The sequence below is a fragment of the Hippoglossus hippoglossus genome, chromosome 18 (assembly GCF_009819705.1).
Source record: "Hippoglossus hippoglossus isolate fHipHip1 chromosome 18, fHipHip1.pri, whole genome shotgun sequence".
NCBI classification, from domain to species: domain Eukaryota; kingdom Metazoa; phylum Chordata; class Actinopteri; order Pleuronectiformes; family Pleuronectidae; genus Hippoglossus; species Hippoglossus hippoglossus.
This window is the reverse complement of record NC_047168.1, coordinates 5,456,651-5,471,814: the sequence shown is the minus strand read 5'-3', so window position 1 is coordinate 5,471,814 and position 15,164 is coordinate 5,456,651.

The window sequence follows — 15,164 nt, the reverse complement described above, 5'->3', positions numbered from 1 at the left end:
GTTACAGTGCAGGTTTTACATAATCAGCCTAGCTTTTCTGAAATATAAAAAAAAAAAAACATATTCCTCCCATCTGCAGATTTCATGTATAATCTTGGCTGTAACTGAGAAATATGCATTTATATAGGGAAGGTCTGTCCCATAGGTGATAGCAGCATTCATTATGTACACTCGGTACATACAAGTGGAATTTGCATAAACATGATTAGGGAATTAAGAGGGTTGGGGGGGTTAGTGACACTTGGAGGCGGGGGACGAGCTGAGAAGAGCTTTAAAGATGCATTATGGGATTTCTAACAATGATTCCAGGCATTTCTCATTAGATAGAACGCGTTTGATGCAAACAGGGGAGGGGAGGACATGGAACAAAGGTGAGCAGAATTTAAGTCCACAACATCAGGCATAAATCGCACTACATGTGTTGGCTGAACAACCACTTCACCCTTGAGAGTAAATAAACCGTGGGTATGCACACAAAGGCTCTAATTGTTGCCTGTGAGAGACAATCTCTTCACAACCTGCTCCCAGCGACATCCAGTGCGATTGTTTGCGGCAGCGTTTCAGAAGCATACAAATATTCTCAAATGGATTTTCAGCCTCTAATCGTGATCAATCTGTGTCGGGAGCACCGTCGACATGGTGTCGCTAACTCGGTGGAATAAAACATGAGCGGGGGCCGGCCGCAGGGCGAGACTGGCACCGCAGTCGACGCCGTTACTGATTCCAGATTGGGTCCTCAGGGGTTGTGGCGGGCGCAGGGTGGACGGGTGGTACAGTTGGCAGGGTTGGCACACACACCCCCTCAAGCCCTAAGTATGCGTGTGTGTGTCTGGCTCTTGGTGTGTGTTGGCAGGATGTGTGCTGGCAGCGCCCCCCATCCGTCTGACACCACTACAGTTGGTCCCCTCTGGATATCCTTCACACACACCCCACTCTCCTGCTCTTCAGCCTGACCTGCTTCCTCCCCGGAAGAGAGGGGGTGCCTTCTTCCCACTTTTCATCCTGCTTTCCTTCCTCAATCCTCCGTCCATATCCTACTTTTCCATCTATTAACCTGATTCTGAGTTTTCCTAGGCCAGCACAGATACTTTTATTCGTAGCAGGCGCTTGAATGGAAAATTAATTCACAAAAAATAGAACTGACCAATAAAATAAAGGATCATAGCCTGTGTAGAAAATAAAACTTTACTGCAGGTTTTACAGGCTGTTTTCAGGCAGCTGTGGTCAGAGAGGAACTGCCATCATATTGGCAGTGGATGCCAATATATGACATGAAATAAAAAGCAACGACTGCCCAATGTAACTGCAGATCATATATCTGCCTAAGTATAACCGTATTTGCACAACAAGACCCATCCTTTCTGCTTTGTTTCTGTTAGACGCTTGTGCTTTACACCAAATAGTTTTATTAAACACATTTTCTATTAATATTAAGTTTCCCCATGAAGGAAAAGCTCGTATATCTAAAACTGTTTTTATAATAATTGGATAAGCTGCAGAATTGAGCTGAAATGACAGTGGGGTTTGAAAGTGCCCGACGTGGCGACAGCAGGTTCCTGCTTCTTCCATCAGCCCTCCCTAGCTTCTGATCCAGTCGTTCCCTCTCTGTTCCTCATCTGTTCTACATTCAGGACAGTAGTCAGCCTGCTACCCTGAGTATTTTCTTTATTTACCATAGGAAGCCACAGACGGCTCCAGTTTAAAGGAGGCAGCAGACAGGAGGTTCTGGATAGATCAGCCCCAGGCTAACAGGAATACATTTTGTTCTTGAGAAGTGTGTGTGTGTCTGCGTGAAAGTGTGTATTGTGAAGGTGAAGGAATTGGGGCACAATGAAGGACTGGAGGGGGGGTGGGCCTGAAACCATTAAACTATGTTTGGGCACCAAATGGCACATCTGTGCAAAAGTGAACTGAAAATGTACCGTGAAGACACATTCTTTCTTTCCTCTGTTCCATTCGAAGTAGCCCACCACTCTGGTGCAACCCCCCCTCCCCGAAATCTGACCTCCTCCTCCCTCAAGACACCCCTCATCCCCACCCTCATCCCCTCCCTCTGTGCCTCTCGGTGGCAGATGGGCACTGTGTGTGACAGCAGGGTCATTGGGTCACATCCACATGGGGTAGGGGTCTCCCTTTGTGCATGTGTGTAATTTGACCTTTTGCATAGACTCATGTATTTGTGAGTTATTTGTCATGTATATGCGTGTGTCTGTGTGTGTGTGTCTGTGTGTGTATATATATATATATATACACATGTATATATATTTCTGTGGTATATCTCCATTCATGAGTGTGTTGTTTTATATATGTATGTGTCACTAGTTCTGTGGTATATCTCCAACAGTGTGTGTGTGTCTGCGCGGGCGTGTGTGTAGCCATGTACAAGGGAATTGGAGGAAATGGTTCTCAGCCCCAAAAATGGTTTGTAACCTTAAACAGCCCCTTATACCCTCACCACACACACACCCACACATGCACATACGCTCGCACTCCCCCACTATTCCTCCAGTCTCAGACATGACATGCTTGACTGTGTCTGTGAGGCACAGTCACGCATGTTTTCATGTGTCTGAGCGTGTGTGTGTGTGTGTGTGTGTGTGTGTGTGTGTGTGTGTGTGTGTGTGTGTGTGTGTGTGTGTGTGTGTGTGGGAGAAAGAGACCCAGACTGTGTGGATGCGGGTATTTATATGCGTGAGTGTGTATCTGAAAGAGACAGAGTGTGTGTTTATGTATGTGTATGAGTGCGTGTGTGTGTGTGAGAGAAAGAGAGAGAGAGAGAGAGAGAGAGAGACAGAGGCCTGAGGGCATGCTCATCAGCAGAGAGACATAGATTTGCATAATGAAATTCCCTCTATCGCACCGCCACAGAGGACGAAATAAAACAAGACCCTTAAAAAGCCCTTTAAACACCTAGGTGAATACAACAAACACACACACACACACTCATTTATCCTTCAGACCATCAATTCTACCTCAAGCCTCACAGGAGGCTTTGGAAACGCGTTACTATAGGTACCATCGCTCCTGTTGTGTGTGTTTAAGTGTGTGCCCTTCTCTTCTGCATGACACTTGTTTAGCTCTGTGTGACAATAACTACCAAGCCACTCTGCCTCACAACTGCATCTGAAAAGCTACTGTAATACAAGTATGTTTGAGTCTTTCATATTCCACATTCAAATCAACAGCACAGAAAAGCTTTTGTGGAAAATCTGACCTGGTCGCTCAGTCGAAGAGTCCACTCTTAAATGAGCATCATGTGAACGCCCTTCGATCGTGTCTGTCTGTGCATGTGTGTGTGTGTGTGTGTGTGTGTGTGTGAGAGAGTGAGGATCTGAGCTTTCATGCACCATGGTGCTATCAGTGTATCTGTCAGCCGAGATGATAAAGGCAACCAGGGACCTTCAGATGTGAACGCCTGGCAGACAGGAAATCTCCCATCACCACTGTTCTCTGCCTGCCTGCCTGAATGTAATGTGGTACATGCTTCAGCAGCACACAGTGGGGGGGGGGGAGACGGTGAGGCCGGAGACGGCAGAAGTGGTGATGGTGGTGGTGGGGAGCGGACTGGGGAGTGACCGGTCGATAGAGGAGAGGAGGCGAGGGCATACAAGGAGGCTGAAGGAAGGAGGAAAAGGAGAGAAATCAGTTGTTTTTGGACACGCATCATTTTTCCTCCAAAGGACTCTGGCAGCTGTTGTGTGTAATTGTGAGGGGTGAGGAGAAGGGGGGAGAGGGGGAGGGAGGGAGTGACAGGCCAAAAGAGAGGGGAAGAGAGACTTGGGGAGACGGGGGATGCCGTGAAAGCAGCGGGGAGGAGAAGCATCCTTTAGCTATTATGAAGGAAACCTAAAGGGAGTAGTGTGTGTGTGTGTGTGTGTGTGCGTGTGTGCGTGCGTGCGTGCGTGTGTGTGTGCGCGCGCGCGCGTAGGAGAGGGGCGATGGGCTGTCGGATCTATACAAAGACCACCTGTTTCATCGGAGGAAAAAAAAACAAAAACATAGATGGAGCATGTCGGCAAACAAGGACAGAGGCAGCAGAGGATTTCACAGGTCTTAAGGATGTTATTCCTCTATGTGCGTAGACACAGCATTTGAACATGCACTGAATGAATATCATACACACCCGCAACTGGAATTCCCCACTTCCCTCAGTGCTCTACTACCAAAACACCCCCCCCTACAATGGATGAATTCACTTTACACCGACGGGGAACAGACATTTTTTGAGGACGCTGAGGTGTGGCTGTGAACTTCAACAGACATGATTAGGCCTGTTCGCGGAGCAGCCACGTTGAGCCAGCTCTCCGTCGCCTCCAATCGTCTCCATCGTCGCTCATTTTGTGTATTAGCCCAGTCAATCACAAGGTCTCAATGCAGCAGCACCAGGAGCTACCATTAGGAGTGTTCAAACCAGCATTAGCCCTGCGTGAACAAATGCAGCCCCCTTATTTATTTCAATGAGGCCACTTTGTCGACGCAGCAGGGGTCCCAATGCAGAGGGCTTTGGTTTAAAAAAAAAAAAAAATTGGTTCCAACAAAAAAGCTGAACCTGGCTTAATTTTTACTAGTGCAATATTATCCAGCACTGTAATGGCCGAGCAAGACGACACATTATGCTTGTAGCATGATTACAAACTAGATTTCTACTGTTTACCGATCGCTCAAAATTAAAGGTCTCACAAAGTTGTATTTTTTTTTGCGTTTCAGTCAGCAGGAAGTGATCAGGTCAAGAGGGGCTCGAACACGTGATGTGCGAAACGACTTACGATTTTCTTTTCGATCCAAAACCAAGGGTGTTATGGTCGATACCAATATATTGTGTATCAACTCTGTTACAGATACGTCTGGCGGTTCCACTTTAGTCTGAAAACTCCGGGGCTGTGTTCTAGTCTGGATGAGCAGAATCGGAGATGATGTAATCCCTCACAGCCTCTTGCTAATTGGGCCTTTTTGGTTACGATGTGGCCTTCGCCGATTCGTCAGGCTCCTGTCACATGACCCACTTCCTGAAGAAAACAACCAGCGTCAGCCTCGGCTACCAGAGTAGAACGCAACATGGATAATCAATTACAATTGTTGCAGACCCTGTTGTTTTTGCTCACAGCTGCTGTGCAGTTAAATTCGGCTAATTGCTGCTCTTACTTTTCACCATTTCTGCTTCTCATTTGTAGCCTAGCTCTGTCTGCAACTAACAGCCCAATGTTTCCTGTTTACACTGACACACGCACGCCTTCCACTGCATGATCCTGATCATATGCTTCATCGTGATTGCATTTCTAATGTTATAAGGCTCCTGGTGTTGCCACAGTACCTCACCGTCCTATCACACAGTGTTTTTGCCACATGGCTTAAAAAGCTCCTCATGTGACTGCGTTTTCACTCATCTATCATCAACCTGCCTGCAAGTGCAAGTGCATGTGGCACATTTACAGAGTGCGTTTGATGTCTACAAATAACTGCTACCAACTGGCGGGTAATAGATCCTGCTCACAGCGTAGTAACTTTCTTCCGCGATGATAAAACAAACAAATTTTGCCCCAAATTAGCGAAGAGTGTAAATGTCGATCTAATCGAAATATGAGATCGAAATATGAGAACTGATTCTAGAACAGATACGTTTGCAAGTGTCAATATTTGAGTAGCGATCCACACACTATAGCTCTTATGTAGTTTAAGCTTTAATTTACAGACATTGATTACAGACAAGTTAATGTCTGTAATTATGTTATTGCATCTATGTTTTTAACGTGAATTTTCTCAAAAATATACATCCGTCACTTGTCAATACACTGTGGATGTGTTAACTCTATCTATATGTGCCTTGTATGTCATTATCTCAAGGAACATTATGTGCGTAATGTGTCTGGTAACATGGGCATGTCGGAGCATGTGCTCGCTTCCCCACCATGTGTTCACTGTGCATGCGTATGTGCAGCATTTGCAGGTGTGTCTATGCAATTGTGTAACTAAGTGTCTGTGCAATGTGTTCATGTTTTTGCATAACGTGTTTGAAAGCACAGCAGCGTAATGGTCCCTTATTGACTCAACTGTGCAGGATGTGTGTGCTAATCTTACATGTTTGTGTGCATTTACTTGCATCTACTTAAGTGTGTGATCACCAACATCCCAGTGTACTTGTATGTGTGTTTGGCGGTTAAGTATGCATAAGTACTCTGTGGAGGTGTATGTGCATATGTAAGTGTACTTAATGTGTGCATGTTGGTGCATAATGTATTTCATGAATGAATGTATACATTTGGATGTGTGTGAGTGCACATGTTGGCATGTACATTGCTGCATGTGCCTGGTCACAGGACTTCTGTGAAATTCCACATTTTTCCTGCATCAAAGTCACATATGTATGTACAGTATGAGTTTGTGTGTGTGTGTACAATAAACTGCTTTTAAAAATGCTTTATTTCAATGGGTTTTCCAATTCCCTCGTCCCCCATTTAGAGATGCTGGAGTGTTGTTTGACCCTCGTCCATCTCATCCCATCAACGCTGCCCCCATCCCAGAGATAAAAAGTCTACGCAGCAGCCAAACTTCTTAACCTGCACCACTTCACAACACTCTTCTCCTGCTATTACCAACCACTTACCACACCTCACACACCAGCTCGAAAATCAATACTTTCACTACGTGTGTGGTAGTGGTGGGGGGATTGCCATCAACCCCAGTTTGCTTTCAAAGCAAAACACTCTATCATTGACCCCCCTCTCCACACACACACACACACACACACACACACACACACACACACACACACACACACACACACACACACACACACACACACACACACACACACACACACACACACACACACACACACACACACACACACAAGCACCCCTGCTCCCTTCCGCTCCTGCAACTGTTCAAGCACTCGCATACACTCACACCCGCACCTTTGAAACAAAGCGTGGCGAACACCTTTGTCTGCGGCCAGCTGCACGGTGTGTAGTCTGAAATGTGCGTACTTTGAACGCAGGGCACGCACGCACGCACACACACACACAGACAGACACACACATGCAGATAAACTTAATGAGGACATTGTGAATGTAAAGCCCTAACCATACTGTTGTCATTGGTACAGTGAGGAGTAGGGCCCCTTTGGTATGCTGGCCACACACACACACACACACACACACACACACACACACACACACACACACACACACACACACACACACACACACACACACACACACACACACACACACACACACACACACGTCCAGATACTAGGCCTTGTGTTCTGTTTCCTTTGGCAACGGAAGTTCAGTATTTAAGAGCACTGCTAGACAAAACAAATACCCTTCTGCACTCCTCTGTCTCTCCCTCCCTCTCCCCCATCATTCCTTCCCTCGTTCTTATGTCTCTGTCCGTTTTTCTCCACGTCATCATCTCCCTTTCTCCTCCAAACCCTTCTCACCTAGCCCCGTTCTCCTCTCGTTTTTTCCCATCTTGCTTCCTCCCCCTCTCTTATGCCCTCTCTCTGCCCAGTTCGCACACTAACACGGCTCAGTGCCTCCCTGGACACACACCATTCTCCATGCTCATTGTTCCCCCTGACAGCTTTTGTAGTCGGGAGAAAAAGTGACCTCTCCCCCCCACCCCAATCCTCCCCTCTCCCCAGCATCTCCCAAATTCACCAACTACCCCCTCCTGTCCTCCCTGCCTCCCTTTACCCCTCTTCTCCCCTTTACCGTCGGTCCTCGCCACCACTGGTCCACACACACACACACATTCCACAGGCGTAAAGGTCAAAGGGTGCAGCTGCCTCAATAAAGAGATGGGGGATGGAGAAGCGGGGGAGCGATGGAGAGGGAGGCGAGTGACTCATTCAGTTTGCTCCCTTTCTGCACCGGGCAGAAAGAGTTAGAGCATCAGGGTTGGGGGGCATTTTGGGGGCTGGCGGGGGGTTGTTAGGAAGAGGGGGAGATTGGCTGGTTCTTTGGGCTTGTTTTCCAGCATTTGGAATAGCAGTTGTTGTACCTCTTTCTCACACTCTGTTTACTCTCTTTGGCTGCAGCAGATGTAAACACAAGCGGTTGGTTACAGCGATTTACCAGAAAGGATCCTTGGCTGCGTCTTCATTGTGTTTATGATGAGCAACATGCTGGAGCTGCTGTTGGCTGATGGACAAAATCCTCCACCGCTTGCTTCCCCGACTTATGTTGGACGGGAAAAGGCCAATTTTGAATTCTAGAATCAGAAACTGGTCAGTCTCATCACCCATCTCTGACAAGGATTAAGGCGACATCCATACAACCTCATTCTAGTTAGAAAACTGCACTTTCAAACTAAAACAATCTCTGTCCACATAAGCGCTTTGGCTCCATATCAGTTTACATCCCCGTCCATGCTAACACGCCAGAATCCTGCACAACAGAATTTATCTGCACAACAGCTGTTAACAAAGAGTCGGCAACACTTGTAATTCATTATCCATGTTGCGTTCTACACTGGTAGCCTCGGCCAAAGCCGGTTGTGAGTGCCTACGTCATAGTTTCTAGAAATCTCTGTTCATGCTTGTCCCAACTAAGATGCTGGACCACAGTTTTCAAACTAAAATGAGGCTGGCAAACTTCTCTGTTTTTAGCAGCTGTAAAACTCTGCAGTACCATCAGGCGTTTCTGTAGCAGACTTGATAGTATCATAGATGTAGCCTTAGATATCTGTCTTTTTCCTTTTCTAACCTGTCCAACCATTCCTTGTTGTGTCCATATACTTTATTCTCTGTCCCTTGTCTTTATTTTATATATAGAGAGAGAAATGATATGAGAGACAACAAAGGTCTGTGTCTGGATTTGATTGAGGACATTGCTTACAAGGTTTATCAATAAAAATAAATAAATAAACCATTTAACAAATTAATCTACAATAAAATGGAATTCAAACTTTCAAAGATAGCCCTAACCTTGCGTGTTCTTGAGGCCAACGATCCACTTTCTTTACAGTTAAACATGTGATCTACGCTGAACTCACACAAATGCGTTGGAAGCTCTAACCGAAACAACGCTCGTCCACTTTAAATGTGTTGACGTCATGAGTTGCTGAACTGCATTGCAGTTCCGTTGCGTCACGTTGCTCACACTGCATGCAACTTTCCATGCGACAATGGAGGCACCAGCCAATCAAATCGTGTCAATGCAAAAGAGGTGGCAGAGGCAGCTGGGGAGCCTGGTGTCTGTTCATTGGGGATTTCATATGCTGTGCGCTTAACTTTAGAATTCAATTGATAGCTAGCGGGGCACGTTATCGAAAGCCGACCACTTTGTGTATCCCAAGCAAGAAACAGTGAGGCCCCTGAGAGTTGTCGAGTTTTGACTCACCTGCAGCCCCAGGACAGGCGTCCCTATCCCCCTCGTGATGTAATGTGACTGGTGGTGTTACAGCTGCAGGTTAAAAGGTCGGATGGCAAAGTCCCCAAACTGTTTCAGACACATTTCAAAACACTGAATCAAACATTGACTTGTGTGAGGATCCGAATGCAGACGATGCACAAGAGAGTTCAGATAAACCTGAACTTAACTTACAGCGTCGGTGCAGAGGGAGCCATATCAGGCAGAGGTATCCACAACACAGAGGGGAAAGTCAAAGAGTCAGTGTGGTCGTACATTCACAGGGAAGAAGAAACACAAGGAGAAATGTCTAACGAGGATTAAACCCTGGGGAAATGGTGGTAAAGAAGAAGTGAACCAAGAGACACTGAACACTGAACACACAGGTCAGGACCAACGGTGGTGAAACCAATCAGGTAATCAACCAAGAGCAGGAAAGCAGACAAAGACAGGAAGTGAAGTGCTCTGAAACCAGTACAAAATAAAAAAGGGGGTAATAATATCTGACTGAAAGACACAAAATGCAAAAACGACAAACAAGGTAAACAACAAGGCCAAAGTGAATTAATAGGCAAGTTTATTTATGTAGCACATGTGAAAACAACAGCAGCCAAAGTGCAATTAAATAAAAGAAGACATAATGGGAAATAAAAGAAAAGAATAAGACAACATAGATAGGAATGAAATGACAATAAAAACAATTAAATAAAAAAAAAAACATGCTTAAGAACACGAGAATCTTCAGTCTAGTCTTAAATATTTCAACAGAAGGGGAGGACTTTGTTGTAAAAGGTTTTTATTCACAACAAGGAACAGGGGTGGAATTTTTACGTCATGTCCAGGCTCTACATGCTGTGCCACCCCGCACCTGAACGCTCTGGAGATTTCTTTACTTTGATCTACCGAAGTTAAAGACTTATCTTACTAACAGTATAAACTATAGCTTAAAGACCGGAGAGGCCCAAAAATCTTGAATGGGTTTTTTTGACTTGCTAGGAGTAATATTCCCACAAGGACACATCGTGGATCTGTGGTTGTTTGAAAAGGACACATTAACCTTTTCAAAACTGCCACTCTCATATGATGATTGATATTTTTAATATCAGAAACACCGTGGCGTGTTAGTGGAGGTGAAATATATTTGATTTAATATCTTTTAAAACACCTGGCTCCGGATCACAGTAGCCGTCCAGGGACTGAAACTTCTAAAATCAGGGAATGAGCCAGGGAGGAGAGAGAGAGAGCGAGAGAGAGAGGGAGAGAGGGAGAGACAGATTTTGAATGAAAAAAAAATTGTCTCTCACCGACTGCTACTACCTGCAAAAGCTAATGGGAGGCTCCCACGGTACAAGTGGTGTGAAATCCTTCTTGATGGATTGAAAAGTGTCTTTAGAGGATCCGAACGCTCGCCTTCTTGAGCACCTCAAAGGGTGTGGCGCTAACCGGGATGACTTTGGCATGATCGCGTTTAGACGTGGCTGGGTGAAAATTCAATCAGATCTCCTTTGAACGGGCTGCGCTTTGAACTCTGCCCGGGCGTCGTTTAGAGAAAAGGTCTCATGACACAATTTGATCGTGGAAACGTGTGCAGGTGGAAATCCACCTCCCCGTGGTTAGTCCCAAACTTTGAACTGAACATGAAAAACGTCCCAGCTCTTCATGCAACCTGTCATCTTGTTATGCACACACTTCCTCGCGGCAATGATGATGCATTAAAGACTTGAAATCGGTGTGACGTGCACCAATTTGTATGATGAAAACCACTCTATATCTTGCATGTTCACTTATTTTATGTTTTTTATTGCAAAACAGAATAAGTTGTCAATGTTAATTAGTTTGGCTTCAGAGTGCATAAAGTTCTAGTATATTTCTGTCAAATTGCAGGTGAAGTTGAACAGATCAAATGCAGCAGCTAATTCTTGGGGAGGAAAGCTGATCTTTTCTCCCTCCTCTGCAGGAAGGTCAGGGACTGAACACTGAACCCAGCTGGAAATTCACAATCCAGAATCACAGAGAAGGCTTCGCGAGGGCTATCTGCATATTTTTTGCGCTTCACTCGCCTGAACTAGGTTTTTCATCTCAGTCGAGGAAAATGTATGCAAATCAAGTTGTGGCACAAACAAGCCCTCTACGACGAGCGCCGCTCATCCAAATAGAAGCCCCCTTCATCACCAATCGCGAGAGCAGAGCTGTTAAGACTAATCCAGCAAGTCTGGCACCCGTACACCCTAAAGCCCCCACGTAACCGGAGCTTTTTTTTCTCATCTGATTTGAAAATCTAAGATGGAAAAGCCTTTCTGTTCTCTGGCTGTCGCTGATGTAGGTCTGCAGTGACGTTGGAAACACTCAAATTGCACAAGGGGTTTCATGCTGTTTTGTAGATATCAGGGGTAGAAATATAGAACTATGGGGAAATTGTACGCCACCTTGATTCTTGATTTTCTCATTACTGCATTTTCTATAGTTTTGAATCTTTTTTCTGTCCTCTGATATTTGAGGGAAATATATTCTTTCAACTTTTATCTGATAGAGTAAGGTTTAGGGATGTATTCGCTTCTAAGGAACCCTCATTTCAATAAAGATTTATTGGTAACCGTTTTCTTGTAATGTACCGTCAGTAACACAAATGTTTATTTTGTCACATTAAATCTGGAGCTGTGCTCAATATGCAATGATTGTTTCATCATTACCTGACTGGCGGTGCCTTGGGGCTTTGTGTCCCTTCACATGAATGTTCCGCTCTTTAAAGAGTGGGGAAGCGGCGGCGTGTGAAGCTGTACGACCAACGAGAAGCTAAGATGCTTCTCACAGGTTTGTGCAATAGTCCTGTAACACTGTGAAAGAAATCACCCTTCACAACTGCTGCACAACAGATCTGTACTTTCTGATTTGGCCGTTTTGTGTATTTTCCTACTGCAAACTGTCATCGAGTCCGGGCCTCGGCGTCTTGCTCAAGGACACTTCAGCAGAGTGGGTTTGTGAACAGTCAGCTGAAGGATTGTGGGTTTCTAACCACAGGACCACCCTGACACCAGTAACATAGCTGCTTTGGCAGAAAGCAAAAACATTCATGCAGTTTCACAATGAACTTGAAATCTAAGTAGATTTTTTTCTTCATCTATATATATATATATATATAAATATATATATATACACACTCCTATACATGTATGTATAAATGAGTTACTAATACAAACACACACACATGCATACATATTTTATGTATGTGTGATGTTTGTGTGTGTGCATGCACGTCTGTCTATATATACACACACACACACAGCAGAAATATTATACTCATATAGACACATGCATAAATGTATGTGTATATATAATACACATGTACACACACACACAGTTAACTGTCAGATGAAACAATAGAAGGGTGTTTTGGAAATAAACTTGACTCATGACACATCAGAACGTCTGGATTGTTTTTACTGGGTTAGATTGGAATTTCTCTGAGAATGTGGTTTATGTAAAGATATGCTCAGGTTTGTTTATTGGATCTGGGTGCCTGTGTGCGTGTGTCTGTGTGTGTGTGTGTGTGTGTGTGTGTGTGTGTGTGTGTGTGTGTGTGACAGTTATGGCTGGAGAGGTACTTCCACATTGTAATCTGTTACCTCGCCTGGATAAAAGTGTAATCACTGATTTCTTTTATCTTTATAACCAAACTACTTTCAGAGTCTAGCTTGAATTCTCCACATGACAAACTATGGATGCAGTGGGGGAAAACTGTACAATGTGGATTTCAGTTCTCAATCAGGCTTTGTCTTTGTTTGTGTCCCCATAAAAGAATGATGTACCATTAGCTGATGATGTACTCTTTGACCTTGGACATTGTGTTACTACAGTTAGTATCACAACTTTACATATAAAGTTTGTGCAGAACTTTGCAGACAAACACATTTCGTTGATTTTGGGAAGGGGAGTTTAGATTAAAAAAACCTGGTCTTATATCGAGTATCTCTCTTACCACAGCTCCGTGCACATCAGAGAAATCCAAAGCTTGACAGGCCTGCCGTGCCTCGTTACTGCTGCCGCGCTGTGATTGGGCTATCCCTGCCTGAGGGAGCGGTTGAGCAAATGATCAACCAAATGTCATTACTCTGAATATTGTGTTGGTCTTATTCGTGAACTCTACAAACACAGAGAGAGAGCAGAGGAGATCTTTCCAAAGCAGCTGAAGATCAACTTTAGGGGCAGCGCTTTTTAACTGAACACAAGCTACTTTATGTCCTGCAGCCTCAGTGTGTGTGTGTGTGTGTGTGTGTGTGTGTGTGTGTGTGTGTGTGTGTGTGTGTGTGTGTGTGTGTGTGTGTGTGTGTGTGTGTGTGTGTGTGTGTGTGAGGCGGAGGGGGGTGGCGGATTACACAGCGAGTGGTTTGCGTGACAAGCAGGCATTACCCAACTTTTTGCCTGTCCCCAATGACGAGGGCTACAGTGGTGCTATCCACTCAGGGATATTAACAAATCAATCATCTGAAATTAATGCTGCTATATCCTCCAGCCAAACGCCTACATGCACAACACCCACCCCACCCTAACCCTAACCCCCAACTGTGCGACCAAGCTCTTTCCTAACCGTCTTTCCCGTCCCTCCCTCTGCCCCTCGCTCTCTCTGCATTTGCAGCTGCACTCGTCAGCCGGGCCTGTTATTACCGGTAACACATTTTGTCACTCTTGAGAAACGGTGTAAGGAGCGAGAGCAGGAGAAAAAAAAAACCCACGAGGGGAAAGATTGCGTTGGAAAATGGTGGCGGGCAAAGAGGAGCGCGAGGGGAAATGCTACCACTGTAAAATCATGGATTCTCTGCCGTGGTTTAATTACTCTCTGCCACGAGCTGCCTGTCCGCCTCCAGGACCGGCCACGCACGGAAAAGGTCTTTGCATCCAATCAAACAGCTTGACCTTTTAACCCTTCATCTCTTCTCCAATCATGACATGACATTTCAGGTCTGTCAGGTGCGAACCGTCCCTGCACTCTGCGCCGCTTCCCCCCCCCCCCCCGCGTGAGGTGTTAAGGCGCGGCACTACATTAATCACACAGACGCTGTAATCACAGCAGTTTCACCCTGATATCCGTATGCAGATTCCTGGGTGCACTTCTTTGATTTAGAGCGCTGTCTCCGTCTATCTCCGCTTCTCCCTCACTCTCCTCTCATCCTTGACCTTCGCTCATTCCCATGGTAACTGCGTCTTACTCGAGGATTGTTCCCATGCTGAGTCAAGTGGGCCAATCCTCGCGTTTTAAGTTGCACATCAGCGACGGCGCTTTTCAAAATCTAATTTAAGGGATTATCTCTCTATTGATTTCACTTAAAACTGATTCTTTTCTCTTCCCGTCCTTCTGCGGCGGCGATAAAGTATTGGCGAAAGGAAGCGCGCGCGTTTGTGTGTGTGCAACTTATCAAGCGTTCCCTTCCTCCGTGGACTTGAAGGGGGGAGGCTCAGTCGTCTCACTTGGCAACGCAGAGAGCGCGCGTTCCTCTTTGTGTGCTTGTGCGTGCGCCGTTCCAACTTTTGGCGCCTATCTGCATCTGTCTGTGTGTGCTCATGCGGCACACACACACACACACACACACACACGCGGCTATCATCCTCCGTGGCATTAATATTCATCTGTGTGTGCATTGAGCAGAACAGATTAGCAGGAGTAATGATGAGCATGTAATGATAAGGGGACCACAGCGATCCCGATAGTCTAAACAGGCCTACTTTAAACCCGACTGGAAAGAAGCAAGCAAACTCATTACAGCTTAACAGCCATTAGATTAGCATTAGTTCCTCTTTGAGGGGAATATGGATGCT